This window comes from Amblyomma americanum, chromosome 2 (assembly GCF_052857255.1).
Source record: "Amblyomma americanum isolate KBUSLIRL-KWMA chromosome 2, ASM5285725v1, whole genome shotgun sequence".
Taxonomy (NCBI): Eukaryota; Metazoa; Arthropoda; class Arachnida; order Ixodida; family Ixodidae; genus Amblyomma; species Amblyomma americanum.
Genome location: NC_135498.1, coordinates 120,750,950 through 120,764,989, shown reverse-complemented (window position 1 = coordinate 120,764,989; position 14,040 = coordinate 120,750,950). Strand labels below are relative to the sequence as shown.

General features: G+C 54.6%; 1 pseudogene; it reads left to right on the top strand.

The window, feature by feature from the left end:
- Positions 1–4,572: 4,572 nt before the first annotated feature.
- Positions 4,573–6,399, top strand: LOC144120027 (uncharacterized; annotated as a pseudogene).
- Positions 6,400–14,040: the final 7,641 nt, after the last annotated feature.

Here is a 14,040-nt window from a genome sequence, read left to right as displayed (position 1 = left end):
TTCTTCATTCTGCCTGCTATCCTTTATTTCCGCTGCCCCAGCTCAGGTGCTTCAGTATCGATGGCAGATGCCGGGGCTAGAAAAAATCTTTTCCTACCTTTTTACTATTATTTTTAATAAAACCACTGCCACTGTTTTTTGTTGTCCAGCGCGCAGCTCCTGCGATGAAGGCTAGAGCAAGATGCGATAATTCATTCATTTGGACACGCCGGCGGCCTTTAATTCGCACATACAACCACAAGAAATCAGTTGCGGGTTAACTACTGTTGAACCCGTTAGAGAGCGAAAGCTGAGTTGTCTGAGGTGAGAGAGCGAAAGCTGAGACGCGTCTTGGCGTCTGTAACGTTGAGTGCATTCCGCACACTGTGTAGGCGCCGCGCCAGGCGCGCCCACCCTTCAACCCTGGCAGGTGGCAGTTAAATTAATGGTCAGCACGCCAACGCCAATGACCATAATGAACGCCGATGACATATAGCTTCAGTGCCGCGTTTCTGCCACAACGCTGTCAATACCAAAGAATGCAGCGCTCTCTGTCACCCCTAATAACCTGCGCCACATAGGTTGAAGAGCTACTGACGTGTCCACTGTCCCAGGGGGCCAGTTATGAGCCTTTCCTTTTCTTAAGAAGCTCCCGCTCTTCATCGGTTTCGACGCTGCTCCGGAGCGGCTAAAAGTCGCTAAAGGTCGAAGCGACCGAATCGGAAATTGTTTTTTGGGGAAAGGAAATGCCGCTGTATCGGTATGATATCGGCGGACACCTAAACCGCGCCGTTAGAGAGGGGATAAAGCAGAGAGTAAGAGAAGAAAGGAAGAAAGAGGTGCTGTAGTGGAGGGCTCCGAAATAATTTAGAGCACATAGGGATCTTTACCATGCACTGACGTCGCACAGCGCAGGGGCACCTTAGCGTTTCGCCTCCACCGAAACGCGGCCGCCGCGGTCGGGTTCGTACCCGGGTACTTTTTGTCAGCAGCCGAGCGCCGTAACCACTGAGCCACCGCGTCGGGTCAAGAAAATTAGATTTGAAGAAGGAAATGACTTAGTAACTATGTCACATATGTTGGTGGACCCGCGAACAGCGCCGTAAGAGGATAGAGACGCGGAATCGTGTCACGGGGTTGTGACGTCACGCTCCGGCTGTTGCAAGGTTTTCGCAGAGCAGAGTAGGCTCGCTTCTGCTGGGCCAGTAAAGTTTTCGTGTTGAAATGATGACGTCGGTGCATGCTCCCTACACAGGCGCGAGACAACGGCTTCCCGAAGTGTGTTGTCCTCAGGGTCATGCGCCTACCACACAGATGCGGCAGCCGTCGCCTCACGCTCGTAGCTTTCACTACACGGCGAGCACTTGAAGTGGAGTAACGCTGAACATTAGAGCAAATAGCAGGCGGCCGAAAGCAATCCTCCGAGCTCTGCTATGGTGCGCCTCCCTGTCACTCCTTCGGCTCCAGCAGGTAAAAGTCGTGAAAACCAACTGCGCAGGCACTGCAGGACGACCGCTAGGGCGCCTCGGCCGCGGCAAGCGGCGCATCAACTCTCGAGGAGGCCTCGGAAGAGTGCGCCACCGAGGCCGACGAAGACGACCAGGAAAAGGGCGCCGGCGACGCGGACGAGAGCTATTGGCAAAAGTCGCAGGACGAGCAGCCCTTCAAGAAACCGCTGGCCAACTCGATACGCGGCAAGGAGGAAGACCCTGCGGCCCCCGCCGCGTCGTAGTGACCCCGCCGGCTTCGTCTCACCTGTCGCGTCTGGCCAGCCTCCGCTTCGTTTCTCTTTTCCTGCCTTCCCTTTCCTTTCTTCTTGTACCCTACGTTTCCTCCTTAATTCCTTATTCGTTATCCCCTCGCCTAGTTTCTTCACTATTTTCCGCCCTCGTACTCTCCCTCGGGACCCGCCGCGGTGGCTCAGTGGTTAGGGCGCTGGACTACTGATCCGGAGTTCCCGGGTTCGAACGCTACCGCGGCGGCTGCGTTTTTATGGAAGAAAAACGCTAAGGCGCCCGTGTGCTGCGATGTCAGTGCACGTTAAAGATCCCCAGGTGGTCGAAATTATTCCGGAGCCCTCCACTACGGCACCTCCTTCTTTCTTTCCTCTTTCACTCCCTCTCTTGTCCCTTCCCTTACGGCGCGGTTCAGGTGTCCAACGATATATGAGCCAGATACTGCGCCATTTCCTTTCCCCCGAAAAAACAATTATTATTATTACTCTCCCTTGGTAGTAATTTTTTAAAGCTCTGATTTTGGTTACTTTGCCTACAGACCATCCGTTAATTGCACTCTCCCCGCCCCTCTCCCCTCTGCGTTTTTTTTTTTCGTTTCAATGTCATTAGCCCCCGTGGAATCTGTCCTTCGTATTGTTAAATAACACTCTCTTCTATTCACCTTTTTCAATCTCATTAGCCTCCGTGGAATCTGCCATCCTGTGTTATACCGAAGAAACCGCGACCTCCTGCTGCTGCTCTCCATTCTCAAAACTATATTCCTGACCCGTTTCGGTCGCTTTTCAGTTGCACATTAATTTTTTCCCACCTGTATACAATTTTTCGTCTTCTAGCTGTCTTTGTCAGGCGGCCGTAGTTGAGCAACACAATTAGCGCCTATCCTTCTTGAAATTTATTTTCCCTCCGCAACTCCCTTCATTGCTCCTGTATTCTTTTGTTTTTCTAAAAACCATCAAAACCGTTTATATGCTGCCTTGAATTGTTCGTTTCTTCGTGCTTTGTATATTCTGCTCCCACTTCATCTATATACTCGTTTTTTCCTTGATGTTTAATGTTTGCTTTTTTGTTAGTTTGTTTCCGCGTTCAGCTATTCGCTTCAAGAAATGAGGTGGTACGGGCGCGCATCCCAACAGGACTCCTGAACAGGACGTTTTTCCTATTTGGTGACGCCATTGTCTCTGGAAGCTAAACGCGAGGAACAACGCAAGCGAATTTCTGCGTTTGCGCAAATATTTACGAATATTAACTTTTTAAATATTTTACTGGATTAAACCGCCTCTTATGTTCATCGACCGGATGGGCTTCTCACCGCCTTGCGCATTTCTTCTAACGTGCATGTTTTATTTTGTCGCGCTCGAAGGAGCAGTTCGATCCGAGACAAAGTTCATGGATTCGGTGACTGATGTAGTCTTACCAGCGATCTGGAGGTGCAAGAGTGAAAATTTGATCGGCAATGCTTGATGCCTGCGCCAGAGAGCCCTGTGCAAATTTCACACGTTGAGCTGAAGGATGTAACTTTCAGAGAGGAACGTGATCGGGATGCACTCATGCGGGTTTACATTTTAGGAAGCAGTTTTTCTGCATATACAATCCCCCCTACAAGAGACTGACACCCATATAGACTTTTCCCTAAATATTCTGAACGGCATCCGGCGTACCCTGAAGTGTACGCTTTGCTCTAAAGGCGCCCGTAACCAGAAACACCACCTCGGGAAGACCCCCGGAGGGTGGCTAGCAGCTTAATACGTCACCTACCGGTCATGAAGAGCTGCACTCAAATCTCGTATTCACGCGGCTATCGTAATCGTCGCTAAATTTTTTTTTTCAGACATAACACTCCACGGCCTCATTGTCTTATTCGTCTTTCCGAGTAGCAAAATTTTAATGTAGTAAGTATGCCATCACTGAGAGATTAACAAATTTCAGGAAGAAGAATTTAGTGGAAACCATTGACTTCCACCTGCTGCAAAGTCTGCTTGCCATGCCATTATGTCTGGCCTGCTACTAAGCAATCCCCAATTAGGTGTGGATTACATGCACGAAGAGAAAATTTACGCTCTTCAGAAATGAGCCCAGACTTCTTGTGCAGAAAAATCTCTGTACGGCCATTGTAAGATGTTGTGCTCCAACCCCATAGCAGGCCACTGGTGTTGGGGGGAATTGCGCTTCCATTCCACCGCAGGCACCAGTTGTTAGATGCGGGCCCCTGATTCGCCTGGGCCGTCTCTCGCCAAGGTCGATGTCCACGGGTTCCGGATCGGGAGACTGCTGTTACGGAGGACGAAGAGGCGATATGGGCTTCGAGGTGGAGAAGAGACTGAAAGGATTTATTTACATTTTTACATAGAGCAATAGTGAATCAGGAGCTAGCTGACCACATGCCAGATCGCTGCTTAAATAGGGTCCCCTGTCCCTAGTTGGAGAATTTAGTTCATTAAAAATGCGTCGAATCACTGTGATGTAGATCGCGTGTCCAGTCTTGAGGGTCCGCCTTCCAGGACGCCCCCAACAACGCACTCTCGCCACTTCTGGCAAGTTATGGTGCGTGTCGTCCAGGCAGCAGCGATGAATAGCCCGAAGGGGGCCCCCAGCAGCGTCGAAGGTCAGTCACCTGCACTCCACAGCGGTAGCGTGGGAACGAAACGCTGCCGCTGCACTTTGCAGAAGGTTCTACGTAAGGAAAAGCACTTAGGGTAAGCCGAAGTTGATTTCGAAGCACGAGGATTCCGGAGTCATTGGGTTGAGGCGTGTGAAGGAGTGCTAGGCCTAGGCTTGTCGCGCGGACGCTAGGCCCAACACCGTCGCACCGGTTGCCGCCTGCCGTACTCCTCGGCGGCGGCCGCTCGCCAGCTCCGGGATGGAGGCGTCCGCTACGACAACAATGATCGTGGACAACCAAATGTGCGTTCAAGTTCAAGGAAAAGAGGTAGCATCAGAGGAATGCCACAACGACGCCGGGTGGACGCTCGCGGGGAAACGCATGTCGAGGCTGCGCCAGCGGACCCCCCACAGCGGCAAGCCCGACGGACCCGGCGGGAGTCAAACAAGCCCGAAATTGAAATTCAACAAGAAACGTCAGAGCCTCGGTCATCAAGGAAGCACGCATGCCCGCCATGCCACTGGAAGAGAGCAAGATAGTCGTCAGACCCAGAGGGGGACTGGACATCGTCAAGACAGGCACCACCACCGTCGCAGTGGCTATACTCGCCGCGGCCAAGATCACGAGCGAGGAAAGCGCCGCGGACACCATCGGCCCCAAAGCGCAACAGAACATCATGGTCGTCAGTACACCGAACGAAGACAACGCGGCAAGGTACGCTTAAATCCAGGAAATCTATATTCAAGGCAAACCCTACGAGGTCAGCGCATATCGCACGGCTCCTCACGACACCGTAAAGGGCGTCATCAGAGGCATCCCCATCGACGCGAGCACCGCCGAGCTAGATAGGAACATCGTCAACGAGAGAAACCCGCTAGCAGTGGGCGCAAAGAGCATCGGCAGCACGACCATCGCAATCGTAGTGTTCCAGGGACCCAAGGTACCGAACTTCGTCCGATACGGAGTCACCCTGATACCGTGCCGCCTCTACAGAAAACAGATCGACGTTTGCCAGCAGTGGGGCCGAGTGTGACACCGAAAGGACGTGTGCCCGACCCCCATATTCAAGACGTGCCTGGCCTGCGGACTCGCCAACCCCAAAGGAGACCATCGCTGTACCCCAAAAAGTTGTGCGGGGACGAACACCCGACCGGAGACCGAACGTGCAAGGCGAAATACAAGATCCCCTACGTAGTGCGCAAGCGACAATGGGAGCGCCGACAGGCCAAACGCCAGCTGCTGCCGGAGAGTGATTTTCCGCCACTCGACAAGCCGCCAGCTGCGGGAAAGTCAAGGACTGCATCAGAGAGCCGCGCGCCAAAATCCAGAGACAGCAGCTGCTGCAAGAGAAGCCTCAGTAGGAAAAGGTCAGCATCATGTGAGCGAGTCTGCTGGGTCGACGCAGCTAAAGAGAACAATATAAGGAACGCGTAGAAAATCACCGAAGCCACGAAGAAAGACGATATAAATAAGGTGCGAGGAGCCTACGAGACCTTAAGACAAGAGAACGCGGTGTTGTGAACGACCATCAACAGCCTCACGAGAGAGATCGCCGAGATCCGTAAGTTGCTGCTATGCAACAACGAGCCTCTACAGAGACCCACGCCAAGCACAAGCAACACCGACGAAATAACCATGAACACCCAGAAGACAGCCGTAGAGGAACCGGCACCGAAGAAGCGAGCCATCGAGGCCACGCAGAAGCAAGCAGAAAACGATCGAATCGACAATCCCGAGGCTAAATTCGAAGCGAGATTCACCAAACTCGAACAATTTTTCACGGTGAACATTGCAGCAGTGACAGCAATGAAACAAACAATGGAGACCTACGAAGTCGAGAACACGATCAGATTCGCTTACATCGGAAGGACCCTACAGCCGATAGTGAGCCGCCCGAAGTTTGCGTCCCTCTTCGCGCAACATCCGCCCAACCATGGAACCACGTACAAACCAACGCAATCATGGCCGCCAACGCAACAACAGCAGCAGACTGAACAGCGTGGCAGTGGAACGGTCGCGGCCTCGGAAGGAAGAAGGCAGTCATCCAACAGCACATCGCACATGCCGCGCGCAAGCAGGACGTGATCCTATTACATGAAACACCGACACACCATCGCTCCCCGGCTACACAGTGCACAAGGGCGAGCCCGAAGGGAGAGGTCTGTGCACTTTGGTCAGGAAGGAACTCACGTTCGTTGAGGACGAGCTGCAAAGCAATATCAAGATCTAGCACACACTCACCGAAATCACCCCGGGCAAAAAGAGAAAAGGAAGCATATTTCTGCTCAACATCTACAGCAACTCATCGCAGAGAAAAAAGAGATTCAAAACAATACTGCACGGAGCCAGCACCGCAGCAGGCCGCAACACGCTGATCGTCTGCGGCGACTTCAACGCGATGAACCCAGCCTGGGGCTACAAAAAGTACACAGCAAAGGGCCGCGACCTGTACCAAGACGCCATGGAACTCGACTTCACCCTCATCACGGACCCGACGCATCCGACGAGATTCGGTTACTCTGTGTTCCGGGACACCACTCCGGGCCTCACGTTCGTCAAGAATGACGTCCGGGGCGCGATCACCTGGAGAAACACGGGAACCGACCTCGGAAGCGACCACACTATCGTGGGAATCAGCATACCGGAACACAACGACACCAGCATCAAAACACACAGATGGATAGACTGGGATGCCTTCCGAGACGCCAGAAGACAGACGCTGACGACGATATCGATGACATAGAGTCGTGGACGGCCGAAATCACCAAGAGTGTACGCGACGCGACCAAGGAAATTGAAACGGACGTGGCGATTGATAAAGTAGACAGCCGGCTAGCGCATCTCATCGAAGCCAAGCAGTCGATACTCAATCACTGGAAGAAACAACGGCTTGACCGCAGACTCAGAGAGAAGGTGGCCGATGTCAACCGAGCGATCGAGGAGCACTGCCGCGCGCTGTGCGAGCAACAGTGGATCGAGATCTGCAACGCGGCAGAGGGGCAGATGCATAGCGGGAAGACGTGGAACCTGCTGCGGCACCTGCTCGACGAAACCAAGACCAAGTCGCACCAAAGGGGCAGACTAGCCAAGCTCATACATTGGGTGGTCTCGGTACACGGCGCCGACGAATTCACTGGGCGCATCAATGACAAATACCTGCCCACTACACCCACCGAACAACACGTGCCGTACGGCGGCCTACCCAACGCGAAGCTCGACCGTGACATCGACGTCGAAGAGGTCCGCGCGGCCCTGCACGACCTCAACAGCCGGTCGGCAGCTGGCCCGGACCTCTTCACGAACAAGGCGCTCAAGAACCTCGACGACGGCTCGATTGAAAACCTCGCCAAATACTTCAACAAGTGCTGGAGAGCGGCCACACTACCAAAGCAGTGGAAGACAGCCAAGACTATCCTGATACCCGAGGCGGGGAAGCCACCAGACACGGACAACCTCCGGCCAATCTCGCTCACGTCTTGCGTGGGCAACGTGCTGGAGCACGTCCTGCTCAACACGTGGCAAGACTACCTGAAACCAGAAGGGCTGTACCCGGCCACAGTGATCGGCTTCAGACAGCACATAAGCACGCCGGACGCGACGCTGTAGCTCAAATACCAAATCATAGACGATGGCGGCAGCGCCCGCGACAACAAGGCAATCCTGGGACTCGACATAAAGAGCGCCTTCGATAATGTGAAACACTCGGCGATTCAGTCCCATGTCTCTAAGCTCAACATGGGCGAAAGATCCTACAACTACATCAAGGACTTCCTCACGGACAGGACCGCCGAGCTACGAGCAGGCGACCTACAAACGCAACAGAAGAAGCTCGGGAGCACCGGCACACCGCAGGGATCGGTCATTTCGCCGATGCTGTCCAACCTGGTAATGATCGGAGTGGCCGAGAAGCTCGCGGACATCGAAGACTTCAGGCACACCATCTGCGCGGACGATATCACACTGTGGGTGACCGGCGGCAGCGACGTCCACATCGAGGGCGCGCTGCATGCCGCCGTCGACGCGATAGAAGACCAGCTGGAAGGCACCGGACTGAGATGTTCGCTGAGCAAATCGGAGCTCCTCATACTCCCACCTACCAACAATGGCAGAGGCAAGACCAGACAACGCGAATGCGAAAAAATCAGAATCGTAACCAAATCCGGCAACGTGATCCCCGAGGTCAGCAAAATAAGGATCCTAGGCATGGTCATCGAAAAGCATGGAAGAAACGGCGAAACCATCGCCCGTCTCACGGCAAAAGCGGCCAACGCTATGCAACTCCTCAAAAAAGTAACTTCCCGGAAGGCTGCCATGAGAGAGGAGAGCCTAATCAGGCTCGTCCAATCCTTCATAATCAGCCACGTCGCGTACGTTGCAGCCTACCACAGATGGCTGCAACACGAACGCAACAAAATCAATGTAATCATCAGAAGAGCGTACAAGACGGCGCAGGGCCTGTTCGAGTCCACGAGCACGACCCGCCTCTTACACCTCGGGATGCACAACACGCTCGAAGAAATAGCCGAAGCGCAACAGACCTCTCAACTGGAGCGCCTGTCCACGACCAAAGCCGAGAGGAAGATACTGGACGGCCTGGGAATAGGACACTCGAACGAGGCGGAGATGAAGCTCACCGTCCCCGAAGAGGTCCGACGCCAGACCAGAATCGGCCCCATACTAAGAACATGAACCACACGTTTAACAAGTGAAGAAGAGCGGCGAGGGCCAAGGCTCTCATCGACCTGCACGCCAACGACGAGCACGCGCGGTACGTGGACGCGGCCAAATCCCAACGGAACGCCTTCACAGCGGTCGTCATAGAGGCGTCGACCAGAGTTACGAGGACGGCTGCGAGCGTGAGAAGCGCCGGAGCGGAACAAGCGGAGGAGGTGGCCATCGCCCTGGCCATCGCCGACACAGACTGCTACACGGTGCTGAGTGACTCCAGACAGGCGGTGCGAAACTTCGCCAAAGGCCAAGTCTGCGGGGAGGCCGAGCGCGTACTACGAGCAACTAAACTGCAAGACAGAAGAGTAAGAATCAAGTGGTTTCCGGCGCACACAGGCGACACGTCGGAACGCAGTGAGAACCACAGTGAGACGGCACACGCAGCGGCGCGAGCGCTAACCAACCGCGCCCCGCCAACACACCGTCCGACGTGGTTCGCAGCCAAGGACTGCACGACGGACTACAGCGAAATCACGAAGGTCTACCGCCTGGCTCGCAGGACTCTCCCACCTCCGCACCCGAGGCTGAGTCGAGCAGAGGTGGTACTACTGAGACAGCTCCAGACCGGATCGCTACCGAGCCCGGGACTGATGCATCGCATGTACCCCGAGACCTACCCGACCGACACCTGCAGAGTCTGCCGGAGGGAGACGGCAGATTACACGCACATCTTGTGGGACTGCATCAAAAATCCAAAGGAAGCAAGATCAAAAAGAATCCCGCCGCGGCTGGAGGCAGCCGCGAAGAGCAACGACCAAGACGAAGAGCTATGGGCCGTCCAGCAGGTCCTCGGGCGCTCGAAAGGCAGGGACCCAGCGAGCCGGCAACGGCGAGCGCTGACTTGCACCGAGTAACGGAAACCTCGTAGACGACGTAGGCCCTCGTCGGGGCGCGCGAGCGCCCAACTGCAGGCACAAATAAAGTTTGCTCCAAACCTATCCAATCGCTCCAATCGAAACGCTACCGTCGTAAACGGGTTCGAACCCGGGGAACTCCAGATCAGTAGCCGAGCGCTCTAACCACTGAGTCACCGAACCGCGGTTACTTTGAAAGAGGTGGGTGAGAATTATATTGTGGGTAACGTTGTCGAATGCTCTCATTTTAAATCCAAGGCGAGTACGACCTTGTCATTGAGGGCGGATTTCACGTGGTCGAGGACAGCCCCAATGAGTTGTAGCAGGACATCCTGTGCAGATCTGTGTGCGGAAACCCGAACATGGTGTTCGGATTGCATAACCTCGGACAAGGTGTCGGATACCATCGTCTTCATAAGTTTGCCCACACAGGATGTGGGTCGGAGGTTTTCCGTGTCGATCACCTTCTGCTGCGCCGTTTCCATGCAAAGAATGTACCAACTAGCCAGGCTTACTGCTTTGCTGTATTGAAGAATTAAGGTGACCTGGGCGGTCCTCAAGTCGATGGAGAGTGGCACTTCCTTAAGCCAGACTCAGGATATGCAATCCAAAACAATAGGTATGGTCTATGCACTGTGCGGAACGCAATTAAAGTAGGTTTCTGAAGTTGGACACCTACCCCTCGTAAGTACATGAAAGCGAGATTTAGGTCTCCACTGGCGCTCGACTACTGATCCGGGGTTCCCGGGTTCGAACCCGACCGTGCCGGCTGCGTTTTTACGGAGAAAAAACGCTAATGCGCCCGTGTGCTGTGCGATGTCAGTGCATGTTAAAGATCCCCAGACGGTCAAAATAATTCCGGAGCCCTCCACTACGGCACCTCCTCCTTCCTTTCTTCTTGCACTCCCTATTTATCCCTTCCCTATCTTACGGCGCGGTTCAGGTGTTCAACGATATATGAGACAGATACTGCGCCATTTCCTTTCCCCAAAAACCAATTATATACATCTAAACTGACCCAGGGAGCCATTCCCCTCCACCAATGAAGCAACCAGAGGGAGCCAGTTGTGCACATTTCCATTGGGGAAAATGAACGGCCCCTAGAACGCTTTCAACGCCAATGAACGCCAGCGGCTAACTTGTTTTGTTTGGTCGCTGAAAAAAGGAAATGGCGCAGTAACTGTCTCAAATATTTCGGTAGCCAGTCGAAACGCGCCGAAAAGGTAGGGATAAGAGAGAGGGAAAGGTTTAGTTTGGCTTATTGGGGTTTACCGTCCCAAAGCGACTCAGGCTATGAGAAAAGCCGTAGTGAAGGGCCCTGAAAATTTAGACCAACTGGGGTTCTTTAACCTGCACTGACATCGTACAGCACACGGGCCTCAAGATTTCGCCTCCATCGAAATTCGACCACCGCGGCCGAGATCGAACCCGCATCTTTCGCGCCAGCAGCCGAGCGCCATAACCACTCAGCCACCACGGCGGCTAACAGAGAGGGAAAGAAGAAAGGAAGAAAGAGGACTGAAAACTAGATTTTGAGGGAAGGCGCCGCGCGGCACAGCAGGGGAACACTTGTCGCTCGGTGCAACTAGTGGCGAATACTCAGTACACTAGTGACACTTATCTAAAATGCACCGCTGGCTATCCTGGTGCAGCTTTCGCTAAAAAGTTTGTTTACACAGGTGCCATTCAAACCGCAACGCGATACATGAGCATTCACACTAGGACAGCGGATTAGCATAAAAATTCAGGGGGCCACTTTGCTGACCCAAAGTGCGGTTAGGGGAGAGCCTCTAGCGCGTTGTTGCTGCTTTGGTCGCTGATGTGTGGTTAAGATGTTAAGTGCACAATTGTTTGGGAACCTTAAATGCTGGAGACACTGGAGGGCTTTTGGAAGGCATCCGTCTGATTCGACGTCTTTCCGCACTCTCGAGCGTCCTAGGCTACAACTACGTATGCGTTGGCAGGAAATATATTGGAGCCGCCTCCACGCCACAGCTTCTCGATTAGTTAGGCCAACATGTAGCGTGGGTACCAGTCTACGTCCCAATTTATAATGGTGGATTGTGTCCCCGCAGTTTTTCTGGCGCTCGTCGTATGCCCAGTGGGCGGGGAGGGGGGTGGGGAGCGACGGCTTCGCCGAAGTTAGCTAACGATAGCTCGTTAGCCGCCTCGTTACCAGTGGCGGCAGCGTGCGCGGGCGTCCAAATTAACTGAATTTTCGTATTTAGTGTTCGTTGGGTGAGGATTTTGGCCGCTTCCAGTGACATCGTCTCTTTTCCAAAATTTTAGGCGGTGGTTTTGCTGTCACTAATTTTAACCTTGGCATCCGTTCCTACACAAGGGAGCGCTATCGCAACTTACTCCGCAGTATCTATTTTGCGGCCTTGGAAGGTCTGGTCTTTTCACGTGCTCCCATAGCTTAGGGTTAATGATCCGTGCAAATACTGTGGGGCGAGATGGACCCTCGACCACACAATTCGGGCGTGCCCACAATCACCAGGGGTGGGACAAAATACAGTAAGTAGAGAACCATTGGAGACCTTGCTTAGTAATAATAATTGGTTTTGGGGAAAGGAAATGGCGCAGTATCTGTTCGATATATCATAGTACACCTGAACCGCACCGTGTGAGAAAGAATAAATGAGGCAATGAAAGAAGAAAGAAAGAGGTGCCGTAGTGGAGGGCTCAGGAATAAATTCGATCACCTGGGGACACTTATCGTGCACTAACATCGTACACCACACGGGCTTCTTAGCGTTTTGCCTGCATAAAAGCGAAGCCGCCGCGGTCGGGTTAAAACCCGGGAACTCCGAATCAGTAGTCACCCGCCGCGGTGGCTCAATGGTTAGGGCGCTCGACTACTGATCCGGAGTTCCTGGGTTCGAACCCGACCGCGGCGGCTGCGTTTTTATGGAGGAAAAACGCTAAGGCGCCCGTGTGCCTTGCGATGTCAAGTGCACGTTAAAGATCCCCAGGGGGTCGAAATTATTCCGGAGCCCTCCACTACGGCACCTCTCTCTTTCTTTCTTCTTTCAGTCCCTCCTTTACCCTTCCCTTACGGCGCGGTTCAGGTGTCCAATGATATATGAGACAGATACTGCGCAATTTCCTCTCGCCCAAAAACCAATTATTATTATTATTATTATCAACAGTCGAGCGGCCTAACCACTGAGTCACCGCAGCGTGCGTCCTCCAAAACGACGACGACGGATGCTGCTGCTGCGGGCTCACCGCGGACACCTGCAGCCGAGGAGAGCATGTGCACCCCAATGGACGAGCCTGCTCTCCGGAAACGGCGACGCTCAACGGGGTCCGAGGAGGAGAGGGAATCGGAAACCAAAAGGGACATCGCGGTGGCCAAGCGGGAAGCTCGAAGGCCCCCCCACCGTCATTGTTCCCTCTCCCTCCACACTCGAAGGAGCAGGGCCTCCCCAGCAGGAGCCCCATGGAGCCCACCTCCAGCCTGCTGCTGATGCTGCTGCTGTTGCTGGTGGGGCGACGGCGTCCGGAAGAAAAACGGGTGCGACCTCACCAAATCCCGCCGCACGAGACCAGGCTGCGGCTGGGGCTTCGTCTGCTGGCACCGAGCGCGCCCAACTCCGCGGCGCGCCGCAGCAATGCCCCGCAGGCAGCGGCGACGCCGATGCTCGGGCCAGCCTGGTCCCGTGACGCATTATCACTACCAAGGCGCAGCGACGTCGGAGAGCTGCCCTGGAGCGAGCCGCGGCTGCCGTGGAGGTCCCGTCGAGCCTGGTGGGGACGGTGCTGTTTCGGCCGGCGAACCGGGGCACCGCCTTCACCAGGGAACAGGGCTGGGAGTTGGCCGAGGAGATCGGATCCCGCCCGGGCGTCCTCGCCGTCCGGGTAAACATGCGGCGGAATGTGGTGGCAGTGGACGCGGGGAGCAGCGATGCTCTCCACGCCCTGCTAGCCCCGGCCGTCGTCCGCGGCGTGCCGGTCTGCGCCAAAGAGCCTCCTCCTCGGAATCAAAGCTCCGGCCTGGTCTTCGGTGTGGACGGGCGCAGGACGGCGGAGGAGCTGCTAGCGGCGGCGGAGTCAACGGTACCGATGGTGTCGGCGTCTCTGTCGGGCAGCACACTCGCTCTCCGTTTTGCGGCACCGACACCCCCGGCGTTCATCACCA